Here is a 27,046-nt window from a genome sequence, read left to right as displayed (position 1 = left end):
AAACAAAAACAAAAAACAAAATCCACAAAGAAAAACCATAATAACTTGCAGTGCATTCTTCCTCAGGCCTATCTCAGAGATTCAAAAAAGTACTCCTTAATAAATTTGAAATATACCATAGACTTCTTTACTAAAATATAAACCTTTTGAAATGTCTTAGCTCAAGCCACCTTGACAAAATACCATAGTCTGGGTGGCTTTAACAACAGAACATATTTTCTCACAGTTCTATGGGTTGTAAGTCTAAGATCAGAGTGCCAGCATGGTCACCTTTTGATATCAACTCTTTTGGGCTTGGAGATGGCCAACTTCTTGTTGTGTCCTCACATGGCAGAGAAAGAGCAAGCTCTCAACTACCTGTACTTTACTGTCTTTACTTTTATATGGACACTGATGCCACAAGAGCAGGGACCACTCTCATGATCTCATCTAACTCTAATTATCTCTCAAAAGCCCATCTCCAAATATCATCACATTGGAGAACAGGGTTTCAGCTTATGAATTTTGTAAAGACATAAACATTAAATCCATAACAAAATGTTGCTCCTTCTAGAATCCTATTTTACAAAAAAAATATATCTTCACTTATTCATTCATATTCTTATAAGCATTCCATGTACATAATACACTGCATGATTAATACTAGATTTACTGTTAAATTAGGTTTTTGCTTTTGAATTTTACTTGCAAGGGAGAAAAAAATTAAATTGTGGTAAAATTTATGATGGTAGAATTTATGATGTAGGCTTATCCCTACAGTGAACAACCTCAATAGAGAGAAAGTAATTATTTCCATATAACCTCAAGAAAACAGTTGAGATGTATTGGTTTGATTTAGGTTGGAATTTGAACTAATCTCTTTGTCTATGGGAGAATTGTGCAGTGATGGTCAAGGACTAGGTCATATATCTACTCTTGGCACAAAAGGATGAGTTATTTTCACCTAAAACAAATGGGGAACAACTATTCTATTATCAGAAGAAAGTAATAGTTTGAGTGGTTAGAACAGAGATGTTCCATATATGGGATAATATCAGATTTTTATTTAGTCATCTTAAATTCTCCAAAACTTAGTAAATAAGCTTAATTCTTTACATATTTCTCTTTTTATCTCAATATATTATATAATATTTAATATTATTGACTTTTTGGACTTACATGTGTACTAATTCCTTCCTTTAAAATATATTTACGGGAGGTTTTGCAAGATGGCGGCTTAGGAGGACGCTGGGCTCACTGCTCGTCCTGCTGATCACTTAGATTCCATCTACACCTGCCTAAATAACCCAGAAAACCGCCAGAGGATTAGCAGATAGGAGTCGCCGGAGCCAAACCCAGACGAGAGGCCCACGGAAGAGGGTAGGAAGGGCGGCGAGGCGGTGCGCGCTCCACGGACTGGCGGGAGGGAGCCGGGGCGGAGGGGCGGCTCGCCGGCCAAACAGAGCCCCCGAGTCTGGCTTGCAAAAGCGGAGGGGCCTGACGGACTGTGTTCCCAAAGCAAGCGCGACTTAGCGTCTGGGAGGTCATAAGTTAACAGCTCTGCTCGGAAAGCGGGAAGGCTGGAGGACAAAGGGAGGGAGAGCTGCTGAGCTCCCGGACGACAGAGCTCAGTTTGGTGGGGAACAAAGGCGCTCGCCAGCGCCATCTCCCCCGCCCATCCCCCAGTCAAAATCCCAAAGAGAACCAGTTCCTGCCAGGGAACTTGCTCGATCCGAGCAAACACCCAACTCTGCGCTTCTGCTGAGCCAAACCTCTGGCAGCAGATCTGACTCCCTCCCGCTGCCACAGGGCCCCTCCTGAAGTGGATCACCTAAGGAGAAGCGATCTAAGTCTGCCCCTCCTGCCCCCGTGCACCTTGCCTACCCACCCCAGCTAATACGCCAGATCCCCAGCATCACAAGCCTGGCAGGGTGCAAGTAGCCCAGACGAGCCACACCACCCCACAGTGAATCCCGACCCTAGGAGAGGGGAAGAAAAGGCACACACCAGTCTGACTGTGGCCCCAGCGGTGGGCTGGGGGCAGACATCAGGTCTGACTGCGGCCCCGCCCACCAACTCCAGTTATACACCACAGCACAGGGGAAGTGCCCTGCAGGTCCTCACCACTCCAGGGACTATCCAAAATGACCAAGCGGAAGAATTCCCCTCAGAAGAATCTCCAGGAAATAACAACAGCTAATGAGCTGATCAAAAAGGATTTAAATAATATAACAGAAAGTGAATTTAGAATAATAGTCATAAAATTAATTGCTGGGCTTGAAAACAGTATACAGGACAGCAGAGAATCTCTTGCTACAGAGATCAAGGGACTAAGGAACAGTCACGAGGAGCTGAAAAACGCTTTAAACGAAATGCATAACAAAATGGAAACCACCACAGCTCGGCTTGAAGAGGCAGAGGAGAGAATAGGTGAACTAGAAGATAAAGTTATGGAAAAAGAGGAAGCTGAGAAAAAGAGAGATAAAAAAAATCCAGGAGTATGAGGGGAAAATTAGAGAACTAAGTGATACACTAAAAAGAAATAATATACGCATAATTGGTATCCCAGAGGAGGAAGAGAGAGGGAAAGGTGCTGAAGGGGTACTTGAAGAAATAATAGCTGAGAACTTCCCTGAACTGGGGAAGGAAAAAGGCATTGAAATCCAAGAGGCACAGAGAACTCCCTTCAGACGTAACTTGAATCGATCTTCTGCACGACATATCATAGTGAAACTGGCAAAATACAAGGATAAAGAGAAAATTCTGAAAGCAGCAAGGGGTAAACGTGCCCTCACATATAAAGGGAGACCTATAAGACTCGTGACTGATCTCTCTTTTGAAACTTGGCAGGCCAGAAAGAATTGGCACGAGATTTTCAGGGTGCTAGACAGAAAAAATATGCAGCCAAGAATCCTTTATCCAGCAAGTCTGTCATTTAGAATAGAAGGAGAGATAAAGGTCTTCCCAAACAAACAAAAACTGAAGGAATTTGTCACCACTAAACCAGCCCTACAAGAGATCCTAAGGGGGACCCTGTGAGACAAAGTCACAGAGACATCACTACAAGCATAAAACATACAGACATCACAATGACTCTAAACCCGTATCTTTCTATAATAACACTGAATGTAAATGGATTAAATGCGCCAACCAAAAGACATAGGGTATCAGAATGGATAAAAAAACAAGACCCATCTATTTGCTGTCTACAAGAGACTCATTTTAGACCTGAGGACACCTTTAGATTGAGAGTGAGGGGATGGAGAACTATTTATCATGCGACTGGAAGCCAAAAGAAAGCTGGAGTAGCCACACTTATATCAGACAAACTAGACTTTAAATTAAAGGCTGTAACAAGAGATGAAGAAGGACATTATATAATAGTTACAGGGTCTATCCATCAGGAAGAGCTAACAATTATAAATGTCTATGCGCCGAATACCGGAGCCCCCAAATATATAAAACAATTACTCATAAACATAAGCAACCTTATTGAGAAGAATGTGGTAATTGCAGGGGACTTTAACACCCCACTTACAGAAATGGATAGATCATCTAGACACACGGTCAATAAAGAAACAAGGGCCCTGAATGAGACATTGGATCAGATGGACTTGACAGATATATTTAGAACTCTGCATCCCAAAGCAACAGAATATACTTTCTTCTCGAGTGCACATGGAACATTCTCCAAGATAGATCATATACTGGGTCACAAAACAGCCCTTCATAAGTTTACAAGAATTGAAATTATACCATGCTTACTTTCAGACCACAATGCTATGAAGCTTGAAATCAACCACAGAAAAAAGTCTGGAAAACCTCCAAAAGCATGGAGGTTAAAGAACACCCTACTAACGAATGAGTGGGTCAACCAGGCAATTAGAGAAGAAATTAAAAAATATATGGAAACAAACGAAAATGAAAATACAACAATCCAAACGCTTTGGGACGCAGCGAAGAAGTCCTGAGAGGAAAATACATTGCAATCCAGGCCTATCTCAAGAAACAAGAAAAATCCCAAATAAAAAATCTAACAGCACACCTAAAGGAACTAGAAGCAGAACAGCAAAGGCAGCCTAAACCCAGCAGAAGAAGAGAAATAATAAAGATCAGAGCAGAAATAAACAATATAGAATCTAAAAAAACTGTAGAGCAGATCAACGAAACCAAGAGTTGGTTTTTTGAAAAAATAAACAAAATTGACAAACCTCTAGCCAGGCTTCTCAAAAAGAAAAGGGAGATGACCCAAATAGATAAAATCATGAATGAAAATGGAATTATTACAACCAATCCCTCAGAGATACAAACAATTATCAGGGAATACTATGAAAACTTATATGCCAACAAATTGGACAACCTGGAAGAAATGGACAAATTCCTGAACACCCACACTCTTCCAAAACTCAATCAGGAGGAAATAGAAAGCTTGAACAGACCCATAACCAGCGAAGAAATTGAATCGGTTATCAAAAATCTCCCAACAAATAAGAGTCCAGGACCAGATGGCTTCCCAGGGGAGTTCTACCAGACGTTTCAAGCAGAGATAATACCTATCCTTCTCAAGCTATTCCAAGAAATAGAAAGGGAAGGAAAACTTCCAGACTCATTCTATGAAGCCAGTACTACTTTGATTCCTAAACCAGACAGAGACCCAGTCAAAAAAGAGAACTACAGGCCAATATCCCTAATGAATATGGATGCAAAAATTCTCAATAAGATACTAGCAAATCGAATTCAACGGCATATAGAAAGAATTATTCACCATGATCAAGTGGGATTCATTCCTGGGATGCAGGGCTGGTTCAACATTCACAAATCAATCAACGTGATACATCACATTAACAAAAAAAAAGAGAAGAACCATATGATCCTGTCAATCGATGCAGAAAAGGCCTTTGACAAAATCCAGCACCCTTTCTTAATAAAAACCCTTGAGAAAGTCGGGATAGAAGGAACATACTTAAAGATCATAAAAGCCATTTATGAAAAGCCCACAGCTAACATCATCCTCAACGGGGAAAAACTGAGAGCTTTTTCCCTGAGATCAGGAACACGACAAGGATGCCCACTCTTACCGCTGCTGTTTAACATAGTGCTGGAAGTTCTAGCATCAGCAATCAGACAACAAAAGGAAATCAAAGGCATTAAAATTGGCAAAGATGAAGTCAAGCTTTCGCTTTTTGCAGATGACATGATATTATACATGGAAAATCCGATAGACTCCACCAAAAATCTGCTAGAACTGATACAGGAATTCAGCAAAGTTGCAGGATACAAAATCAATGTACAGAAATCAGTTGCATTCTTATACACTAACAATGAAGCAACAGAAAGACAAATAAAGAAACTGATCCCATTCACAATTGCACCAAGAAGCATAAAATACCTAGGAATAAATCTAACCAAAGATGTAAAGGATCTGTATGCTGAAAACTATAGAAAGCTTATGAAGGAAATTGAAGAAGATTTAAAGAAATGGAAAGACATTCCCTGCTCATGGATTGGAAAAATAAATATTGTCAAAATGTCAATACTACCCAAAGCTATCTACACATTCAATGCAATCCCAATCAAAATTGCACCAGCATTCTTCTCGAAACTAGAACAAGCAATCCTAAAATTCATATGGAACCACAAAAGGCCCCGAATAGCCAAAGGAATTTTGAAGAAGAAGACCAAAGCAGGAGGCATCACAATCCCAGACTTTAGCCTCTACTACAAAGCTGTCATCATCAAGACAGCATGGTATTGGCACAAAAACAGACACATAGACCAATGGAATAGAATAGAAACCCCAGAACTAGACCCACAAACGTATGGCCAACTCATCTTTGACAAAGCAGGAAAGAACATCCAATGGAAAAAAGACAGCCTCTTTAACAAATGGTGCTGGGAGAACTGGACAGCAACATGCAGAAGGTTGAAACTAGACCACTTTCTCACACCATTCACAAAAATAAACTCAAAATGGATAAAGGACCTAAATGTGAGACAGGAAACCATCAAAACCTTAGAGGAGAAAGCAGGAAAAGACCTCTCTGACCTCAGCCGTAGCAATCTCTTACTGGACACATCCCCAAAGGCAAGGGAATTAAAAGCAAAAGTGAATTACTGGGACCTTATGAAGATAAAAAGCTTCTGCACAGCCAAGGAAACAACCAACAAAACTAAAAGGCAACCAACAGAATGGGAAAAGATATTTGCAAATGACATATCGGACAAAGGGCTAGTATCCAAAATCTATAAAGAGCTCACCAAACTCCACACCCGAAAAACAAATAACCCAGTGAAGAAATGGGCAGAAAACATGAATAGACACTTCTCTAAAGAAGACATCCGGATGGCCAACAGGCACATGAAAAGATGTTCAGCGTCGCTCCTTATCAGGGAAATACAAATCAAAACCACACTCAGGTATCACCTCACACCAGTCAGAGTGGCCAAAATGAACAAATCAGGAGACTATAGATGCTGGCGAGGATGTGGAGAAACGGGAACCCTCTTGCACTGTTGGTGGGAATGCAAATTGGTGCAGCCACTCTGGAAAGCAGTGTGGAGGTTCCTCAGAAAATTAAAAATAGACCTACCCTATGACCCAGCAATAGCACTGCTAGGAATTTACCCAAGGGATACAGGAGTACTGATGCATAGGGCCACTTGTACCCCAATGTTCATAGCAGCACTCTCAACAATAGCCAAATTATGGAAAGAGCCTAAATGCCCATCAACTGATGAATGGATAAAGAAATTGTGGTTTATATACACAATGGAATATTACGTGGCAATGAGAAAGGATGAAATATGGCCTTTTGTAGCAACGTGGATGGAACTGGAGAGTGTGATGCTAAGTGAAATAAGCCATACAGAGAAAGACAGATACCATATGGTTTCACTTTTATGTGGATCCTGAGAAACTTAACGGGAACCCATGGGGGAGGGGAAGGAAAAAAAAAAAAAAGAGGTTAGAGTGGGAGAGAGCCAAAGCATAAGAGACTGTTAAAAACTGAGAACAAACTGAGGGTTGATGGGGGGTGGGAGGGAGGAGAGGGTGGGTGATGGGTATTGAGGAGGGCACTTTTTGGGATGAGCACTGGGTGTTGTATGGAAACTAATTTGTCAATAAATTTCAAAAAAAAAAAAAAACCAAAAAACAAAACAAAACAAAAAAAAACAAAAAAACAAAAAAACAAAAAAAATAAAATATATTTACTATGACAAATGGGAAACTCCGTGGAAAAAATAAAACTGAAATGTTTAAAATTATCAGAAAACAGGAGAAAAAAAATAATCCTTTATATGCCATTTGATTGATGGAATCACAGCAACATGTCAGAAAGCAAAATAAAACCACCCATAAAGGTACTCTTAGTCAAGAATATAGAAAGAGGGCACTTATTTATCTGGATGCTTTGAAGACTCGAGCAGAGAATGTTTAGTATCCTATGAGTTCCATGCTATGATTATTTCTACCATTTGGGACTGAAAAATGTAAGTTTCCAACTTTCGTTTTTACCACTAGAAAATGCTATCAAGTTAGTAAGGATACACATCACTTTATACATCAAATCTCTACCTGGAAATGGAAGATTTTTAATTTAGGAATCTGAGATTTTCTTTCCAGGGCTAACATTATGCAGTTTTACTTCTGGCACTATCCAGAGATGGTAGGATTAAAAATTCTTTATAAACCTGACACTAGCAAAAACTGAGAAAGTAAAGAATTGAGGAACTGTTGTTGGATATTCATACTGTGCCAAGAACTTTCAGATGCAATTGTTACTGTAGGGGTGACAGTTATAAAGTTGTTCTTGTTTCTTTCTATCCTTATGCTCTATGAAATGAATTCAAGTCATGGTTTTCAGAGCTAAAATAATTTTAATTAGAAACTCACCACACCATAGTAAATAGTACACTAAAATCCTTCTGTTCTCTTTATTTTGATATCTTAAAAGGAACCAAAAATAATGAGACCTATTTTCATAATTGAATTACCACATTGGATAATTGGACATCTGTCAAATTAATTTCAAAAATAAATTTGGATGTGAGGAAGAAAGAGGATGGCCAAATCCTTTGAAAATCTACACAGAGACTCAGAATTACAGGCTATGTCTCACTTGCTAATCTGTTGATACAGATATCTACATAAAGATGATCATTATCTACTCCATTTATCCATGGTCACTATATGACTATAAGACTGCAGATAGCAACCAAAATCAAGATAACACAAATCAAATTGCTTTCCCATTAAGTTAAATAATAAGGATACATAAAAGAATATATTTTTGTGGTTTTTGATTTTTTAATTTTATACAGAGAGAGAGCATGAGGGGGATGAGAGGGGCAGAAGGAGAGAGAGAAAATCCTAAGCAGGCTCCACGCTTAGCACAGACCATGACACAGGATTCTATCCCACAACCCTGTGATCATGACCTGAACCCAAATCAAGTGTTGGACGCTCAACCAACTGAGCCACACAGGTACCACTAAAATATATTTTTATTTATAATGTGTGTGAGCCATATAGGATACAGACAGAAATTCTTATTTGTTAGTCTATGCATGTATTTTGTCACTTAAATGATTTAGAATATACTTTAGATGCTGACTATACATATTCAAATTTTGACTCTTCTTTTTGCTAATTATAAAATGGGCAATTTATTTAACTTCTTGCTTCAGTTTTCTCATCTGTGAAAATAGAGATGATAATAATAGCACCTCCCCTAGTGTAGCTGACATGAGAATTAAATGAAATAACATAAGTAATGCTGTCAGGTCAATGGCTCAAACATAGTAAATATTGTATATATCACCATTATCATTATTTTTATCAGTGGTAGTGATAGCATCATCATCATGAACATCATCATCATCATCATCACCCTCCAGTTTAACCATGAGGGATTAAATATGGTACAGTGTTTGAGAGCATATGCTTTTGTTTTTTTTTTAAATTTTTTTTAAACGTTTATTTATTTTTTTGGGGGGACAGAGAGAGACAGAGCATGAACGGGGGAGGGGCAGAGAGAGAGGGACACACAGAATCAGAAACAGGCTCCAGGCTCTGAGCCATCAGCCCAGAGCCTGACGCGGGGCTCGAACTCACGGACGGCGAGATCGTGACCTGGCTGAAGTCGGACGCTTAACCGACTGCGCCACCCAGGTGCCCCGAGAGCATATGCTTTTGAATCAGACTACCTTGTTTTCTGATACCTCTATGTAACATATGTGATCTTGATAAAATTACTGAATCTCTCTAAGCCTCAGCTTCTTCCTGAAGTAAATACTTTTAATCATTACTGAGAACTGCTATTACAAGTACAAAAAAAATTTCCTTTCTTTTGCAGTCTTTCTCAACTTTGCCATGGTGTATTTTGATTGGTTTTTAATATTTTTCAAAGTAAAGAGAAATTAAAAACTTAGGCTATTCACATGAGCATAAATCTATTTATATTATATAACATATAATATAAATTACACATAATTATATAAATATATAATTATAAAAATATATAAATTATGTAAAATATATATCTTTATATTGTACCATGTCAGTTTCAAATGAAAGTATCAGAGCATTGTACACATATATGGAATCATCAAAATTATGCAATCCATATTTCATCATTCATCTCCACAGGGTGCCTTGAGTTGACTAGAATGAACAAACACAAGCTAGATTCAGAAGTTGGAAAGGAGGAATAGTGGTCCCTCTAGGCAGTGAGGCAGCCTGATGAAGAGTGTTTTTATGCACAAGATATTCATGGGAAAGTCTAGACCCATGGGAGTAGGTATGGGGAGGCACACACACATGCTTTGTGCGAAGGTTGCCAAGTTCATCTTCTACCAATCACTGCTGACTAATAAAGCCTTTTCCCTGCCAAGGTGGGGAAGTGAGTCAGTCATCTCTCCTTCCTACAGGCCCCATGCAAGAATACACAATAGATGAATGACCCCTAAGAATATTGCAACCTCTGTGTTGGAACACAATAGGTGCCTAGGTATCTGGGTGAATGATGGCTGGCTGAGATAGAACCACTGCTACTATGCATCCTCTCCAGCCTCTGGGGAATGTGTGAACCCAACCCTGGCCCTCGCAGAGCTAGAGCCCAGGCTGAAAATCAAAAGTGTCAGTGTTTAGGTGGGGATTTGGAACTGGGAAGCTGGGTGGTCCTGTGACACTAGAGAGTGAAGGAATAGGCAGTTAAGAATCCTTCACAGGGAGACAAAGGATATGGAAAGGGTCCACACATTAGCCTAAGTTCCAAGACCCTGTCCCATGCTCCAGGGTTTTATCATATCTTATTACAATATACAAACTCTAAAATAAAATTAACGTATACAAATCAATTTATGTTACACACTAATTAACAAACGCAAGGATAATAACAGGATCATCTAATAGAGGCAGAAAAAGCATTTTACAAAGTTCAATATACTTTTATGATTAAAACAAAAACCTATCAACAAATGAGGTATAGAAGGAATTTGTCTCAATATAATAAAGTCCATGTAAGAAAAGTCCACAGCTCACATCATATTCAATGGTAGGATACTAAAAGCTTTTCCTCTAAGATCAAAACAAGGCAAGAATGCCCATTCTCACCACTTCTATTCAACAGAATACTACTCAGACCAGTAATACTGGTCAGACCTAGTCAGACCAGTAATATGCAATCTCTCTCTCTCTCTCTCTCTCCCACACACACACACACACACACACACACACACACACACAAAAGAAAGAAATAAAAGGCATGTAAAGGAAAAAGTAAAGTTATCTCTGCTTGCATACAGTATGATTTTATGTGTAGGAAACCCTAAAAACTCCATTAAAAAGTTGTTGGGACTAATAAATTCAGTGTAGTGACAGGATATAATTTTAAAAGTCAGTTGCATTTCTATATACTAACAATGAGGTATCTGAAAGAATAGTTATTATTTAGTTAAAAAAAAAAAAACAATTCCAGGGGTGCCTGGGTGGCTCAGTTGATTAAACATCTGACTCTTGATTTTGGCTCAGGTCATGATCTCATGGTTTCTACAATTGAGCCCCATGCTGGGCTCTGCATTGGCAGTGTGGTTCTCTCTCTCCCTCTCTCTCTACCCTTCCCCTGCTCTCTCTCTGTCTTTCTCTCTCTCTCAAAATAAACATAAAAAAATTCCATTTACATGGGGCGCCTGGGTGGCGCAGTCGGTTAAGCGTCCGATTTCAGCCAGGTCACGATCTCGCTGCCCGTGAGTTCGAGCCCCGCGTCAGGCTCTGGGCTGATGGCTCAGAGCCTGGAGCCTGTTTCTGATTCTGTGTGTCCCTCTCTCTCTGCCCCTCCCCCGTTCATGCTCTGTCTCTCTCTGTCCCAAAAATAAATAAATGTTGAAAAAAAAAAATTCCATTTACAGTAGCATCAAAAAGAATAAAATGCTTAAAAATAAATAAATAATGAATTAAAAGACTTGAACAGTGAAAACTACACAACAGTGATAAAAAAATTAAAAATGGAAAAAACATCCCATGTTCATGGATTGGAAGATTTAATAATATTAAAATATTTATGCCACTCATAACAGCTTCAGTCTGTGCCTGTGAGTTCCAGCCTGCTTGTGATGCCCACTTCCTGGTGTCCCTCTCTGTGGATTTCAGACTTGCTTATCCAGCCCCAACAATTTTGCAAACCAATTCCTTATAATAATTTTTTAATATCTATAAAAATATCCATACTACTTAAACCAATATACAAGTACAAAGAACACCTTATCAAAATCCCAATGGCATTTTTTGGGCGCCTGGGTGGCTCAGTTGGTTAAGTGTCTGACTTCAGCTCAGGTCACGATCTCGTGGTTCATGAATTCGAGTACTGCATCAGATCCTCTGTCTTCCTTTCTCTCTCTGCTTCTCTCTCTCTCTCTCTCTTTGTCTCTCTCTCTAACATAAATATTAAAAAATATTTTTAAAAGTCCCAATGGCATTTTTTATAGAAATAGAAAAAAACAATGCTAAAATTCGTATGAAACCACAAGAGACTCAGAATAGCCAAAGCAATCTGAAGAAAGAAGTACAAAGGTGAAAGCATCACATTTCTTGATTTAAAAATGTATTGCAAAGATATAGTAATCAAGATAGTATGATACTAGCATAGAAACAGACATATAGACCAATGGAACAGAATAGAAAACCCAGAAATAAATCCACACATGTAGATTCAACTGACATAAGTGTCAAAATGCACAATTAGGAAAGGAGAGTCTTTTTAATGAATGGAAAACTGAATATCCACATGGGAAATAATGAAACTGGACCTTTATTTTATACCATATAAAAACAACTCAAAGTGGATTAAATATTTAAAAATATGACCTAATTGTAAAATGCCTACAAGAAAACTTAGGGGAAAAGCTTTATAACTTTGGTTTGGGCGATGATTTCTCATATAGGATAACAAAAACACAAGTAACAAAAACACAATCAGGTAAATGGGACTGCATCAAACTAAAAAGCTTCTGCACATAGTAGGAAACCATCAACAAAGTGCAAAGGCAACCTACAGAATGGGACAATATATTTGCACACCATACATCTGATGAGATTAATATTGAAAAAAATATGAAACTCCTATAATTCATTAGCAAAAGTAAAAAAAAAATAAATTACCCAATTAATTAAAAAATGAGCAAAGAAGCTGAATAGGTATCTCTCAAAAGAAAACATAAAAATGGCAAACAGGCATATGAAAAGATGTTCATCATCCCTAAACAGGGGAATGCAAATAAAACGATAATGAAATATCACCTCATATTTGTTAAGGTGGCTATCTTAAAAAAAAAACTACAAGTGTCCATCTTCAGATGTGGAGAAATTGGAACCGCTTGTACACTGTATATGGGAATGTAAAATGATTCAGCCATTATGAAAAATGGACTGCAAGTTCCTAAAAAAATTAAAAAATAGAATTAGCATAAGATCCAGCATCCTACTTCTAAGTATATATCGAAAATAATTGATATTAATACTTTGAAAAGATATGTGTGTTCCCCTGTTAACTGCAGCATTATTCCCAAGAATGGGAGATATGGAAACAATCTAAATTTCCATTAACAGATGAATGGATGAAAAAATATAATATTTACATACAATATTTAATAATAGTGGAATATTCACTTTAAAAAAAGAAACAAATCTTATCATGTACTACAACATGTATGGGCTTTGAGGACATTATCTAAGTGAAACAGGCTAGTCATGGAAGGACAATTACTGTATAATTACACCTAAAAGAATTATCTAAACTAGTCAAACTCATGGAAACAGAGTGTAAAATGGCAGTTGCTAAGAGTTGGAGAAAGGAGGAAACAGGGAGTTGATGTTCAACTTCTTGACATAATGCAAGATGAATACATTCTAGAGATCTGTTGTGAAATACTATGTACAATATAGTATACTGTGCACTTAAAATTTAAGAGGGTAGATCTCATATTATGTGTTCTTATCACAAGTTTTTTTAAAAGGCATACATGTGACAGATACAGTGAAGTCTGGTGGCTTCACTTGCTCCTGAATGAAATGAAGTAACAGTAAGATTTTATTCATAGGAGTAATTTTGAATATTAGGAAATAAATAACTTGATAATAGTACTGAGAATGTGTTGGAGAATTAGAAAAGATGTAGGCATGGGTAGTAATTTAAGTAAAAGAAAATCTCAGAACTTAATTTTAAACAGTATTACAAGAAAAAAACTAAGGGAGGCAGACTTGATAGCTAATTCAGTTGTTGATATGCCTTAGTGATTGATTAGAAAAGAAAGGAGGGATGATATTTTACAACAATCCTATTTGAGTAACTGTACAAAATGTTGCCACCATATACTGCAGTAGGTAATTAAAAAAATGTTTATGTCTGGGAGAGAGAATGATGAAACAGTTTTTGGCATGTTAATTGTGAGATGTCCATGAACACCAAATTGGAGTTGGTAAATTTTAATTGGACATTTGAATCTGGAACCCAGGTGTGAGATTTAGACAAATGGTATAGATGTGAGTGTCATCAGCATATAGGTTATAGTCAGTTATTTGACTGCATAGGATGAGCAGGGGAAAGCAACATGGCCAGACCTTGAGGAATGCCAGCATTTATGGAATGGAAATGGAAAAAAAGAGTTAAGAATACTGAGAAAAAGTGTACAGAAGAAAAGGGGATTGTTTTAGAAAGACGGGAAGAAAGAGCTTCATAGTAAAGGAAATAGTGAACTATTCCTGCTACGGAGAAATCAATCAAAATGCTAAAATTATCTATTTATTTTAGTAAGAAGTTACTTTTTTACTTTTTTTTTACTTGTCACTTTCCTAGAGTGGGCATTTTCAACACAGGTGGCTGTGAAAATTAGATTGTAGGGAGAGAGAGTGCAAACTACTTTCTGCAAAAGTTTGTGAGGGGTGTGAATGAGGGTGATAACTGAAAGGTAATGAAGGATAGAGTAAGAATGTTTTTAAGATGAAATGAATGTATAAGGTTAGAAGAGTCGTGAAGAAGGGTAATTAATCCATTGGATTCTTTGGGGAAAAGGAAGATTATATACAAAACTTTGGAGCAAAGTTGGGAAAGTGGGTGAAAATACAGATAAACATATACACATAAGGACTGCAGACCAGAAAATTTAAGCATGATAGATTTGATATAAAAGTTGATTAAACAGTTTTTGTTAGTTGATTAAACTCTAAAGGAAACAGACACTGAAATGAATTTTTGCTTGCACACTTTGCAACAACACCTATGAGGGAGTGGGGGAAACAATTCATCGGCAATGAAGTTGCTGTAAGAGGCTCCTCAGAGGATTCAAGGGCAAATCTCTGAAACTCACGTGGTCCTTCAGAGCCGGCTTGAATCGAGACAAGAAGCCTGTCCTATGGCACCAGGCATCAGACAAGGACCACCTTAGAGAGAAGGCGTGACCTTGGGTAGGACAGTTCCTTTTAAGAAGGAAATTCTTAGAGTGGCACTCAGCTTAAGCCATCAGCAGACAATACTGGCAGCTGAGGGAATATGTCTTAGTCTTGAATGTGGTTCTATGTGGTACATAACTCATGACAGAGATGTAAAATAATTCTGAAATTTCTGGGTCAATATAACTATTGACTACCTAAGTTTATTTATTTTTTCCTAAGCCTCATTAAAATGAAGAGAAAAACATGCTAAGAAGATCAGAAACCCATCTCCACTACTGTCAAGGGAGAAATAGATTATACTTGGGGACTCACACAACTATTTTAGGATCCCGGATGGCTCCAAAGGTAATGCCTGGGCCTTTAAAAACTGACTATAATCACAAAATAGAAGTCAGCTTTTAACATAATCTGGCCAGAATTTCACATTTTTTGTAGAATAGGTACAAAGTTACAATATGTCTCTAAGAACACCTCAGGGATTTTTTTTTTAACCTGAACAAAGAAGTAATAAAGATAAAACCTGAAAATAATAAAATAAAATAGAATAAAAATGAGTTACTTATGAAATTTCCATGTGCAAAAATCTTTAACAAAAATACAGACTTCTGGGTAATGAGATTATGAAAGAAAAATGTTGAAGGAGAAGGAGAAAAAGGAAAAAAAAGAAAGGAGAAGGAGGATACAAAGTATATGAACCCTCCTCCCAACCCTCCCATTGGACCTCTCTCTGCAATGGGCATCTCAGGATAGTAATCTCTGAGAGAAGGGGGAAAAAATAAGGAGATCCCTAAGACTGTCCCAGCTCAATTCTTGGAGAAAATTTCCAGGCAGAAATGCAGGGACAGAATATGCAGATGGAACCTGCTGATTTCCCTAAGTTGAGAAGACAAGCAGTATAGAGTTCAGGAGGACAAAGTGGTTACAATTCATGAGGCAGACTGCCAGAGAAGAGAGACTTAATGCACAGAGGGAGTTCCTAAAATATGCAGAGGATTTTTCTCATAATTTCATCTAAGTATTGATTGGCAACTACTTATGAGGAGTCATCTCATAACAAGAGAAGGACTATTGGAAAGAAACAGGCAGAACAATCACTAGAGAGCACACAGAGCTGAGGATAGTTCATGTTCTGAGCAACTAGAGTAGAAAGTTCTGAAACATAAACTACCAAGTAAAATCCTTAGTGGTGGGACCAAATTAACCATCGATTAAAGGCTGTTTTGGGATCATCCAACAAAGCTTAAAGGCAAGCATCAAAAGCATCAAATTGTTTTCAAATAACTAAGTAAATTCTAGAACAAAATTCAAAAACATTTAAGAGAACACAAAAGCTCTTAGATCTAATAACATAAAATTTATAATGTCTGATAATCAAAACTTAACTGTCATATACAGAAGCATGGAAATATGAATATTAATAAGAAAAAAATAAATAGAAACATGCCAAGAATGACTAAGATAATAGATTTAATAATACTAGTAGCAATAAAATAAGAATGATGAAAATGAATTGCCTTTGAGTATTAAACATGTGCCAGCATTGGGCCAAGTGATTATTATCCATCACTCAGTATAATCATTAAAGAAAAAAAAAGACCCTTCTGGAACACAATTATTTTCACATTTTAAGTGGTGTAGAAAACCCGGCAAACAACACACAGGTACAACATGGCTGAAATGAGACTAACTCTCAAGTTTAGCTGATTGAAATGTCTAGTATATGCTCTAAACTACTTACCTATATTATTTTATTGTCATTTAAAGTTACAGAGCTATTCATTAATATTGAATACTTTCTAAAGTAATTTACATAAGTGAAAGTAAATAATAGTATTTTACAGGGTCTGTCATCATTCTGTAATGTTTAAAGATGTATTTGAAAATTTAGTTTCACTAAATTCAAAGTAAGTACTTCAAATATTCAATTACAACTTTATAGAGCAAATTAATGAGCAAGATCTTTTGTATTTAAATATATTTTTCAAAATATTCAAAAGAATACAATTAACCATATATGATTAGTTGATGCAGACTCATAGCAGGTATCACATGTGAATATGAAGATATGTTAATAACACTTTAAGAAAATCCTTATTATTCAATCTTGACGTCACCTCTCCAAAATATATCTTGCTTCTTTTGCTAGACTTTACAACTTCCAATGGTTTCTCTGGGAATAACACCTGGAAATTAGCCTTCTCCATTTGCATCCCAAAGCCAATACTATCAAAATGTCAAGATTATCAAGATTACATTTAGAATTCTGGCATTGCTAACAATTTGGCCAGAGGTCAAAATATATGAACAAATAATAAATTTACAAACTTTATGACTCATTAGGAAAAACCTGTGAATAGTAAGATGTAATATTGAAAAGCTAAAAGTCACACAATTCTTATACTGAAAGAACTTAAACTGAGGACAAAGAAAAAGCAAGAATATAAGGATACCATAATTAATATCAGTGGTTTTTGAACCATCTATATGGTCAAAAAGCTACACATTCACAAATACATGTTATATTATATACTCATAGAAATAAAAATGGAATAAAACATTAGATGGTAAAGCTTAACTGATGTTACAATTATTCAACTGTTTGAATAGCTGAATTTTACATTATATTATATATATGTATATATATATATACACACGATATAAAAAAGTTTTAAGAACATTATTTTCACTTAGTTTTATTTAAAATAGAAGAAGTACTAGAAATATCTAGTTATGAAAGAAAATATGTAGTATCTGACAAATTCTATTTAAAAAAAAATTAAGGTTTATTTATTTTTGAGAGAGAGAGAGAGAGAGAGTACAATTGGGGGAGGAGCAGATAGAGAGGGAGACAAAGAATCTGAAGCAGGCTCCAGGGTCCCAGCTGTCAGCACAGACCCCAACGTGTGGCTCAAACTCACAAACCACAAGATCATGACCTGAGCTGATGTCGGACGTTTAACTGACGTTCATTTATAAATTCTAACCCATGTATCATTTGGGTCACTTTAAAACTCTCCAGTCATCTCACTTGTGTAATTTAAATAGTTCTATTAAAAATTCCATATACATATTTGGGTTTCAACTGATACATAACCTAAAAGATATTAATAAAATAGAATTGTGGATTAAGGGGAGATCATAATGATTAGAAGATAGTAACTCCATATAATTTAGTCTAGGCATATGTTTTAATTTCCTAGGAGACCATGCATTTACTTTCAACTTTAGTGAAAAGGAAATTTGTTTCCAATAAAAACAAGTGAGATTATTTCCCTTGTAGAAATCATTGATGAATCATTAAATACTGAAGACAACTTTCTAAGAGGAGGATTCACATGTTAATAGTCTTTAAAAATTGTTTTTCAAAGAAATAAGACTGCATTTATATAATTGTATAGACTATTCTAAATTTGGAGATAGTTGATACAAATTAGGAAATTTATTTTCATTGCTTAATTTTGTTTTAGTGCTGAAACATAGTGCTAAATAACCTATTTCCCTCAAATGCAGATGTAGTTTTCTTTTTTTTTAAATGTTATTTATTTATTTTGAGAGAGAGAGAATGAGCGGGAGAGGGGCAGAAACAGAGGAAGAGAGAGAATCCCAAGCAGGCTCCACGCTGATTATGAGCATGGAGCCCAACGCAGGGCTTGATCTCATGACTGTCAGATCATGACCTGAACCAAAATCAAGAGTCAGGCACTTAACTAACTGAGCCACCCAGGCACCTCAAATATCATCTTAAAGTTTAACAACCAGCATGAAGCATTGACACGTTCATCTTTCTGAGCCTTACTAATGGTAGGCAACTGACTTCCGATTGTATGATATTAAAAAGAAAAAGAAAAGATAAAGACTTTTAAGGATAAGAGGTTAAAATTTAGTAGTGAAGAGAGTAAGTTTGTCACCGCCTCAAAAAAGCAAAACTAAAACCAAAACAAACACCAACATCAACAATCATCTTTTTATTAAAAAATATTATCTTTATTTCTTAATCGTTATTGTTTGCTTAATGAAAACTTTCTCAGCATATAGGCATTAACGTAGACATTATCATTTCTGTATGAGGCAACACACAAAAGAGGCCACGTTTACAATAAACTTTATAAGCCTTACAGTTTGAATACAAATCTACCTAGCAACCCATATATAGCATGTAAAATTTCTATCCTTGATTAAAGGATAAGAGCTGAGTGTGTATGGATAAATTTAAAAACCTCAATACTGAGCTGAACAGGTATTTAAGTTTGAGACTAAGTATTAGCGTCAAATATATCTCACGAGACTACATTTTCAGTTTTCAAGAGTCACTGGAGACTATTAACTTCCTGGAAGCTCACCAGAATCTGGTATATATTCTGCAAAACAAGACCAACAAAAATTAAATGCTGCAGCCTTCTTAAATCAGAATTTAGATTACTATTTACTCCTATTACTTAAATGTATTTTATTGAGGTCATTTTTGGACTGAGTTTTGGACAGTTGAGGGAATTGTTTTGAGGAAGGGGAAGAGAAAAAAAAATATTTCAGTTAGGGGCATAACATAAATAAAGTTCATGATGAAGTATAGGCCATGCACTAAAATCATAGAATAAACCAGACTAGCACAAAAACAGCTCTGGTGAAGAGAAACAGGAGATAAGCTTGGATGGCTTCCAAACTGTTACTCTTCCTCTCTCATGCAAAAGTCCTTGTTCAGCTCCTATTCAAAATACCACCTTGTAATTCCTCCACTTCTCTCCTTTATCCTTTATTCTAGAAATTCCTGGCCATTCAAGCTAATTTCTGTGGAGTTTGGCTCAAAGTTAGAATGGTCATATAAGTTATATTCAAATTAGTAAAATTTGAGAGTTAAAGGGAATGTTACTGATAACTACATCATGACATAGGTAGGAGCCAGGTTGTTTTAGGTACGAGTACATATGGACTCTTACTTGGGTGTTATCAAAACTGGCCCACCAAATTGGCTTCAACCATATTGTCTTCCATATTCAAACATATATGACAATAGATATTACTTTGTATCTTGCCATCATTCAAAGCAGCCTCACACCCAAAACTTTAATCTACAATATAATGATACCTGCCATCTCCTATACATCTGGTCTCTCACTCCCATTCTATCTGCTGTCTGAACAGATTAAATCTGACAATCACTATAACTACTTTCCCTTATTGTAATTCCTTCCTCAGAGTCACACTGTTCCTTACCCAACAATAATAGGTCACTCAGAGTCTCCATACCTTTTTACCCAAACCCCCTCTTCCTCCTAGATGTCCACCTTTAAAATACAAACCCTCTATTTTGGCTCATCCCTACCCCTTGGCTTCACTGCTGTAACCTAGTTCTAAATATGTATGCTACATTTTCTGGTAATGAGCTCTGGATAAATTGATCTCTTTTACTCTTTATATTATTTTCATTGTCTCACATATTAGACTTCAAATTCCAAAGCAAGGATATGTAAATGACATGTGTGTTTGTGCATGTGTGTGTGTATACACATATATGCGTATGTGTATGTATACATATATATATATATTAATTTGTGTGTATACATATATATTTATTTATAAACATTCATAGTTTAGGCCAATGCACAATAGACATTTCATAAAAATATTTACAGGCTCCTTTAAGCTCATATATTCTTTAAAGCAAATACTGGATATGCTGAATGAAAATCAGATAAAGCATGCAAAACCACCAAACACTCACATTTATTCAGTACTGACTCTCTTATTAGTCCCTAAGCACAGATTATCTAATCAATCAAATATACATTCCCACTCTTAACATTCTGAATCCCAGTCTAGAACCTCAAATTCTCTAAAGAATCCATTCCCTCATTTTGAAACACCTTTTTCTTTGCCTGACCCAGTTGGTCTTTGGATTTACTGTTACCGTAAACGCAGTGAATAGAAAAGATGATCTAGTGGATTTGTGTGTGTGTGTGTATGTGTGTGTGTGTGTGTGGGGGGGGTATGTGTGAAAAGGAAAAAGAAGATTGTAATTATTTGATCTCATTGATCAACAAATAATTGTTTTAGGTATTGCGACTATCACTATAAGAATAGCCATGTCACATTATTTTTTCTTTAAAACAATTCTCAGAGAGAAGCACTATAAATTCTTCTGAACAACAGAGAAATTTTTAGGCTTAAATGGGCTATTAAACTTTTTATGTATTAAGTGAAAGTGACTCCTTTTTAAAAATTAACTTTTGTGGTTTTTTTTTTGTTTTTTGAGAAAGAGAACACATGCGAGTGTGAGCAGGGAAGGGGCAGAAGGAGAGACAGACTCTTAAGCCGGCTCCACACCCAGGCAGAGCCGATGTGGGGCTTCACCTTACAACCTTGAGATCATGACATGAACTGAAATCAAGAGTCGCATGTTTGACTGACGGAGCCACCCATGTGCCCCCAAAATAAACTTTTAATTTTAGAGTAATTTTAAATTTTCAGAAAATTTGCAAAGTTTTTTCCTATACATCCCGTACCTAATTGTCCCTATATCAACATCTTATATTTGTATGGTACATTTGTTACAGTTGACAAATCAAAAGTGAAACATTATTATTAACTGAAGTTCACATTTTATTTAATTTTTTTTTTTTGGTTTTTACTTAATGCTCATTTTTAAAGTTTATTTATTTATTTTGAGATAGAGAGAGTACAGGTATGTGTGAGGCAGAGAGAGAGAGGGAAGAGAGAATCCAAAGTAGGCTCTGTGCTGTCAGTGCATAGCCCAACATGGGGCTCCGACTGGCAAACTATGAGATCATGACCTGAGCTGAAACCAAGAGTTGGACACTTAACTGACTGAGCCACCCAAGTGCCCCATTAGTGCCAAGTTCCCCAATGGATACTACATCTCATATACTTTATTATTTTATTTCATTAAAAAACTTTTTTTTGCCTAAGGAACTGAATATTTTATTTATTTATTATTTATTTATGTTATTTTTTTAAATTAAATACAATTTATTGTCAAATTGGTTTCCATACAACACCCAGTGCTCATCCCAACAGGTGCCCTCCTCAATGCCCATCACCCACTTTCATCTCTCCCCCCTACCCCCAATTGCACCAGCATTCTTCTCAAAGCTAGAACAAACAATCCTAAAATTTGTATGAAACCACAAAAGACCCCAAATAGCCAAAGTAATATTGAAGAAGAAAACCAAAGCAGGAGGCATTATATCTCATTTAGTTGTGATGTCTCCTTAAGCTCCTCTTGGCCATGACTTTGTCCCCAGTTTACATCAGTTTTGATCACCTTGAAAATTTTGAAACTATTAATCAGATAGTTTGTGAAATATCTCACAATTGGGGTCTATCTGATGTTTTATCATAAGTAGACTCCAGTTATAGGTTTTGGGAAAACAACAGAAGCAAAGTGCCATTTTTATCACCACATGCTATCAATCACACATCACCACATGCTATCAGTTTGACTTACACTCTTGCCATCAACCTTCCTCACCTGGGGAATATTTGTGATATTTCTCCACTGTAAAATTACTGTGATTTCCCCCATTCCATACATGATTTCCACACAAAGGAATCACCTTATACTATACAATACTCCTCATTTAAACTACGGGGAGTAGTGCTCTGTCCCATGGAGAGGTGGCTGCATAAATTATTTGGATACATGAATTGTATACCCTGAGTAGCTACATAAATTATTTGAAATTCTTCCGCATGGGAAATTTGTAAAACATCCCCAATTTACATATTCAATTATTTTTATATGAATGTGGACACATATATTTTGCGTTATAATCTAATACTACTTTATTTTGTTGCTCAAAGTATTTTGGCCACTGGGGACTCTTTCAGTTGCCTCCTGTGTTCTTCTGACATATTTTGCATTTTTGTTTGTTTTTTGGTTTTTCGTTTTAGCAGATCCTTATTTTCTGGAACTTCAAGAAGGCCCAGACTCTCCTATTGTATATTTCCTACCACACTCCAGCCTATAATAATCAATTTACAAAAAAAATCCAAATAAACAAAAAACAAAAACAAAAAAAAAAACAAAAAAACAAATCCAAACAAACAAACAAACAAAAAACCAACCCAAACAAACCCTGGTTCTTTTCACTGGTACTCATTGCTTGTTGGTAGGGGTTGCTTCTAGGCCTTGTCAAAAGACAGAACAAGGAAATACAGTGTATGTACTAACCAGTAGATACATATGAAATTATAAATATCTATACATATTTCTATATTAACTTTTTCTATATTAAGGTAAACATGATGTCTCCATCTCTAATCTAGTACTACCTGAGCAATTCTATTCTCCCCTCTTTGTTTAGAAACTGTCAGTTCAACAGTGATAAACAGTGCTTCCAACATCTATCATCCATTTATTTGATTGTTCTATTCCAGTAAACATGAGTAGCAGTGTTGTAAGTGGTATTCCATATACCACAAGAAACAATTTTATCAAGTAGAGTACAGCACGTATGTGCATTTTCTTTTGCCTTTAGTCTTAAACAATACTCATTCTTTTCTTTTTTTTCTTAAAGTTTTTATTTAAATTCCAGTTAGTTAACACAGTGTAATATTAGTTTCAGGTGTAGAATTTAGTGATTCATCACTTCCATACAACACCTGGTGCTCATCACAAGTACCCTTCTTAATGCCCATCACCCATTGAACCCATCCTGCCACCGACCTCACCTCCAGTAACCCTCAGTTTGATCTCTATAGTTGAGACTCTGGTTAGAGTCTCTCTTTCTTTATTTCCACCTCTGTCCATCTGTTTTATTTCTTAAATTCCACATATGAGTAAAATCATATAATGTCCATTCGTTTCTGAAGTTACTTGGTTCAGCACCTTTTCTCCTTACCCCCGTTAGTAAGCTTATTTCGTACATTTTATAGTTGGGGATACCTTTGTAAAGTCTACATTCATCCTGTGCCCTTGAGTTCCTCTTTTTTTTTTAATTCTTATACATTAGAGTTTACTCTTTGTACTATGAATTTCAAAAAATACTTAGTGTCATGTATCCACCTTTACAGTTTTGTAAGAATAGCTTTATTGCTCTCAAATATCCTTTGTGTGCTACTTTTCAACCCATCATACTCCTCAAAGTCCTGGCACCCATTGGTCTATCAAGAAGAATACACAAATCAAACAGGAATTCATCTATAAATAAAATTATTTTCTGATGGAAAACTCTTTTCCCAAAAACTAAGACAATCTGAAGTATGTATATATCCACTTATGTTAGAAAGTAATATTAAAGAATCTCATTTGATGTCTATTTGCATATAAATTTTTAAACTTTGTTTGAAGGCGATTATTTTCATTTATTTAATCACCATTTGAAATGAATGTCATAATTTAATCCTAACCTTAGGAAACAAGTAATTTCATGTTCAAATCAACCCAAATTTCACCCATTATATTGATCATGTTAGTGTTATTATCAAATTCAATTGTGTATTATAAAAATAAGTCATTTTAATTACAGAGGTTAATGTAGTAAGTGTAAGCATCCTAGATAAAAACCTTCAATTGTTCAGTTCAATGTATGATGGTCTATATTGGTTTTGTGTGCATCCATCTATATAATTCCTGTTCCATCTTCACAGAGATAATCAGATTTTCCACACATCATCAGGAAAATAAGTCCTTAAGGATATTTTGATTTAACAGTAAAGCATTTGATTTAACAATACAATTCCTTCCAATTCAGCAAGTATTGATTAAAACTCTCCTATGATCCCAGAATATCACCAGATGCTATGTCGCCTGGTGATATAAAAGTATAAGATAATCTAAAGGAAAAACAAAACACTTGGTTAGAAAAAAGTCATGAACATATCTATCCATCCATCCATCTAATTACATACGTATATTTACATTTATTCTTTCTCTTTTTCAATACATTCCCTTTACATTAATAAATGAATAACTTGAATCCATCACATTATTCCCATTCTGAAAATTCTACAATGCTTTTATTACCAGTAAGTTAAAGTCTATATACAATAAGCCTATTATATTTTAAATCTTATCTCCAATTACTCTCAGATACTTAACTTTTATTTTTACTAAACTGGTATTCTTGTTGACTATCAAACACTGTGAATTAACTTTTTTAATCTTTTTACATTGTACAAAAAAAGTTTGACTACATACTTAAATAAGTGCATTGGACAATAATTTTGGAGGGTTTCACTGAGGGCACATCCACTTGAATCCAAATAATTACATATGACTTCAGGAACAGTTCAAACAGTGGTTGAACTCTCAAGGATGGGTAGAAGAACAGTAGTAATTGACATGTTGCAAACCAACATTTTCAGTAGCAAATTTTACCTCCGTATGCTCCCATTTTCATACTTTAATGACGATTTTAAAAATAAACTTTACTGGCCAAGTAATGTGTTTCTTTTCAAAAGTTTTGTGAGGTTAAAGGTACTAATGAAATATTTAAAATTTGGAGATTGGCCTGAAGAAAGGAAAACTGAGCTTTCTTTTGTTTCTTAGAATATTCATATTAGTATTATTATTTTCCATTATCAATAACTACTTGTCTTTGAACAAATTCAATTTTTAAAATTTTAAATTAATTTTGATATTAAAAGAACTAATAATACTCTTTTAATGCTTATTTATTTTTGAGAGAGAGAGAGCGTGCGCGCGACTGGGGGAAGGGAAGAGAGGAAGGGAGACGCAGAATGTGAAGTAGGCTCAAGGCTCCCAGCGGTCTGCACAGAGCCTGATGCCGGCCTCAAACTCACAACTGTGAGATCATGACCTGAGCCCAAGTCGGGTGCTCAACCGACTGAGCCACCCAGGCACCCCTAATAACACTTTTTTAAAAGGCACAGAATCGATTAATATTATAAACCTTCCTGACTGTTATGGATCCTAGACTCAGGTGGCTTGGCTACCATATTGATGAGTCTTGTCTCTTCATTTTTATTGCTTACAGATGTAAGAGTTATTTCAACTTTGTGAAGCAATGAGAGAATCATCCATAAAATATGATGGAAATGCAGATACCATTATGGAAGTCTTTGAACCCTTACTCTACTCCACTTCCAATATTGTTGCCTTATTTGAACACATTGAATCCAATAGTAACTCATGATAAAAGTAAGGTTTTACTTTGTCATTTTTGTTGTTAAAATGTAAAACATGCTAAAAATAATGCCAAAAATAGGTAAAAAAAAATACTCCTATTTTTCTGGGGAATGATCTGGATTTTTATAAATAAAATATTTGCAAAATAAAGAAATAAATGTTATACACAAGTTAACTAGGAGCTGGATTATCAACCATTGAGATGCTGGAGAAGCTGTATGTGTAAAAAAATAATAACATCTCTAAGCACATGTGTACTTTATGACTTTAAGTGTACTTCCTTCTCCAACTGTTTTATTTCCTCAAATTTAGTTGTACCATTTAGTTGCAATTTAATTTGCTACCACCAGGTGGAGAAACTGTGCCAAGGCTAAGCCCAGGTTCGGCAAACAATGGCCCTTCAGGCTTGTTTTTTGTAAGTATGATTGTAACACAACCACTCCCATCTCTTTATGTGTGGCTTTATGTGTGGCTGCTTCTGCATTACAATGGCAGAGTTGAGCAGTTGTGCCGTAGACAAATCCTAAATATTTATTATTTAGCCCTTTAAAAAATGTTTGGCAACCCAAGGTCCAGGCAGTAAATTTTATGATTTAAATTACAAAATAGCTCTGTTTACTTCTACCACATTCACTCATAAATTATTATTCCTATATTCTTGGCTTATGTTAAAAGAAGTCTAGGGTATTAATAAGGATACTACTATACTAGTCCCGGTAAAAACAACAAAAATTCTGTATGTTAGATGTTCAACAGTTTATTTCTTGTTCATATAACAGTCTATTGGCCGTTTTCTCCCAAATAGTTATGCAAGGATTCTTTTCTATCCTACAGTTCCCAAGCCTACAAGTCTTGAGTCTCTGCATCCAAATGTAAAAAGAAAAAAAAAAAAGTTTGGAGAAGGCACACCTACTTCTACAAAAACAAAAACATTAAACACACACAATAACAACAATAAATCAGCCCAGGAGGAACAAAAACATACATTACTTTAGCTCACATTCCACTGGCAA

General features: G+C 35.9%; 1 long non-coding RNA gene across 2 annotated transcripts in view; it reads right to left on the bottom strand.

The window, feature by feature from the left end:
• The window catches only part of LOC125174398 (uncharacterized), an 872,840-nt gene that overhangs the window by 67,439 nt on the left and 778,355 nt on the right, over positions 1 to 27,046 (bottom strand). For both annotated transcript variants that reach the window (XR_007155439.1, XR_007155440.1), the window contains one exon: positions 19,208 to 19,284. This is a non-coding gene — a long non-coding RNA (uncharacterized LOC125174398). The remainder of the gene's footprint in view (positions 1 to 19,207; positions 19,285 to 27,046) is intronic.

Source organism: Prionailurus viverrinus, chromosome C2, assembly GCF_022837055.1.
Source record: "Prionailurus viverrinus isolate Anna chromosome C2, UM_Priviv_1.0, whole genome shotgun sequence".
Lineage (NCBI taxonomy): Eukaryota > Metazoa > Chordata > Mammalia > Carnivora > Felidae > Prionailurus > Prionailurus viverrinus.
This window is presented reverse-complemented; position numbering and strand designations above follow the sequence as displayed.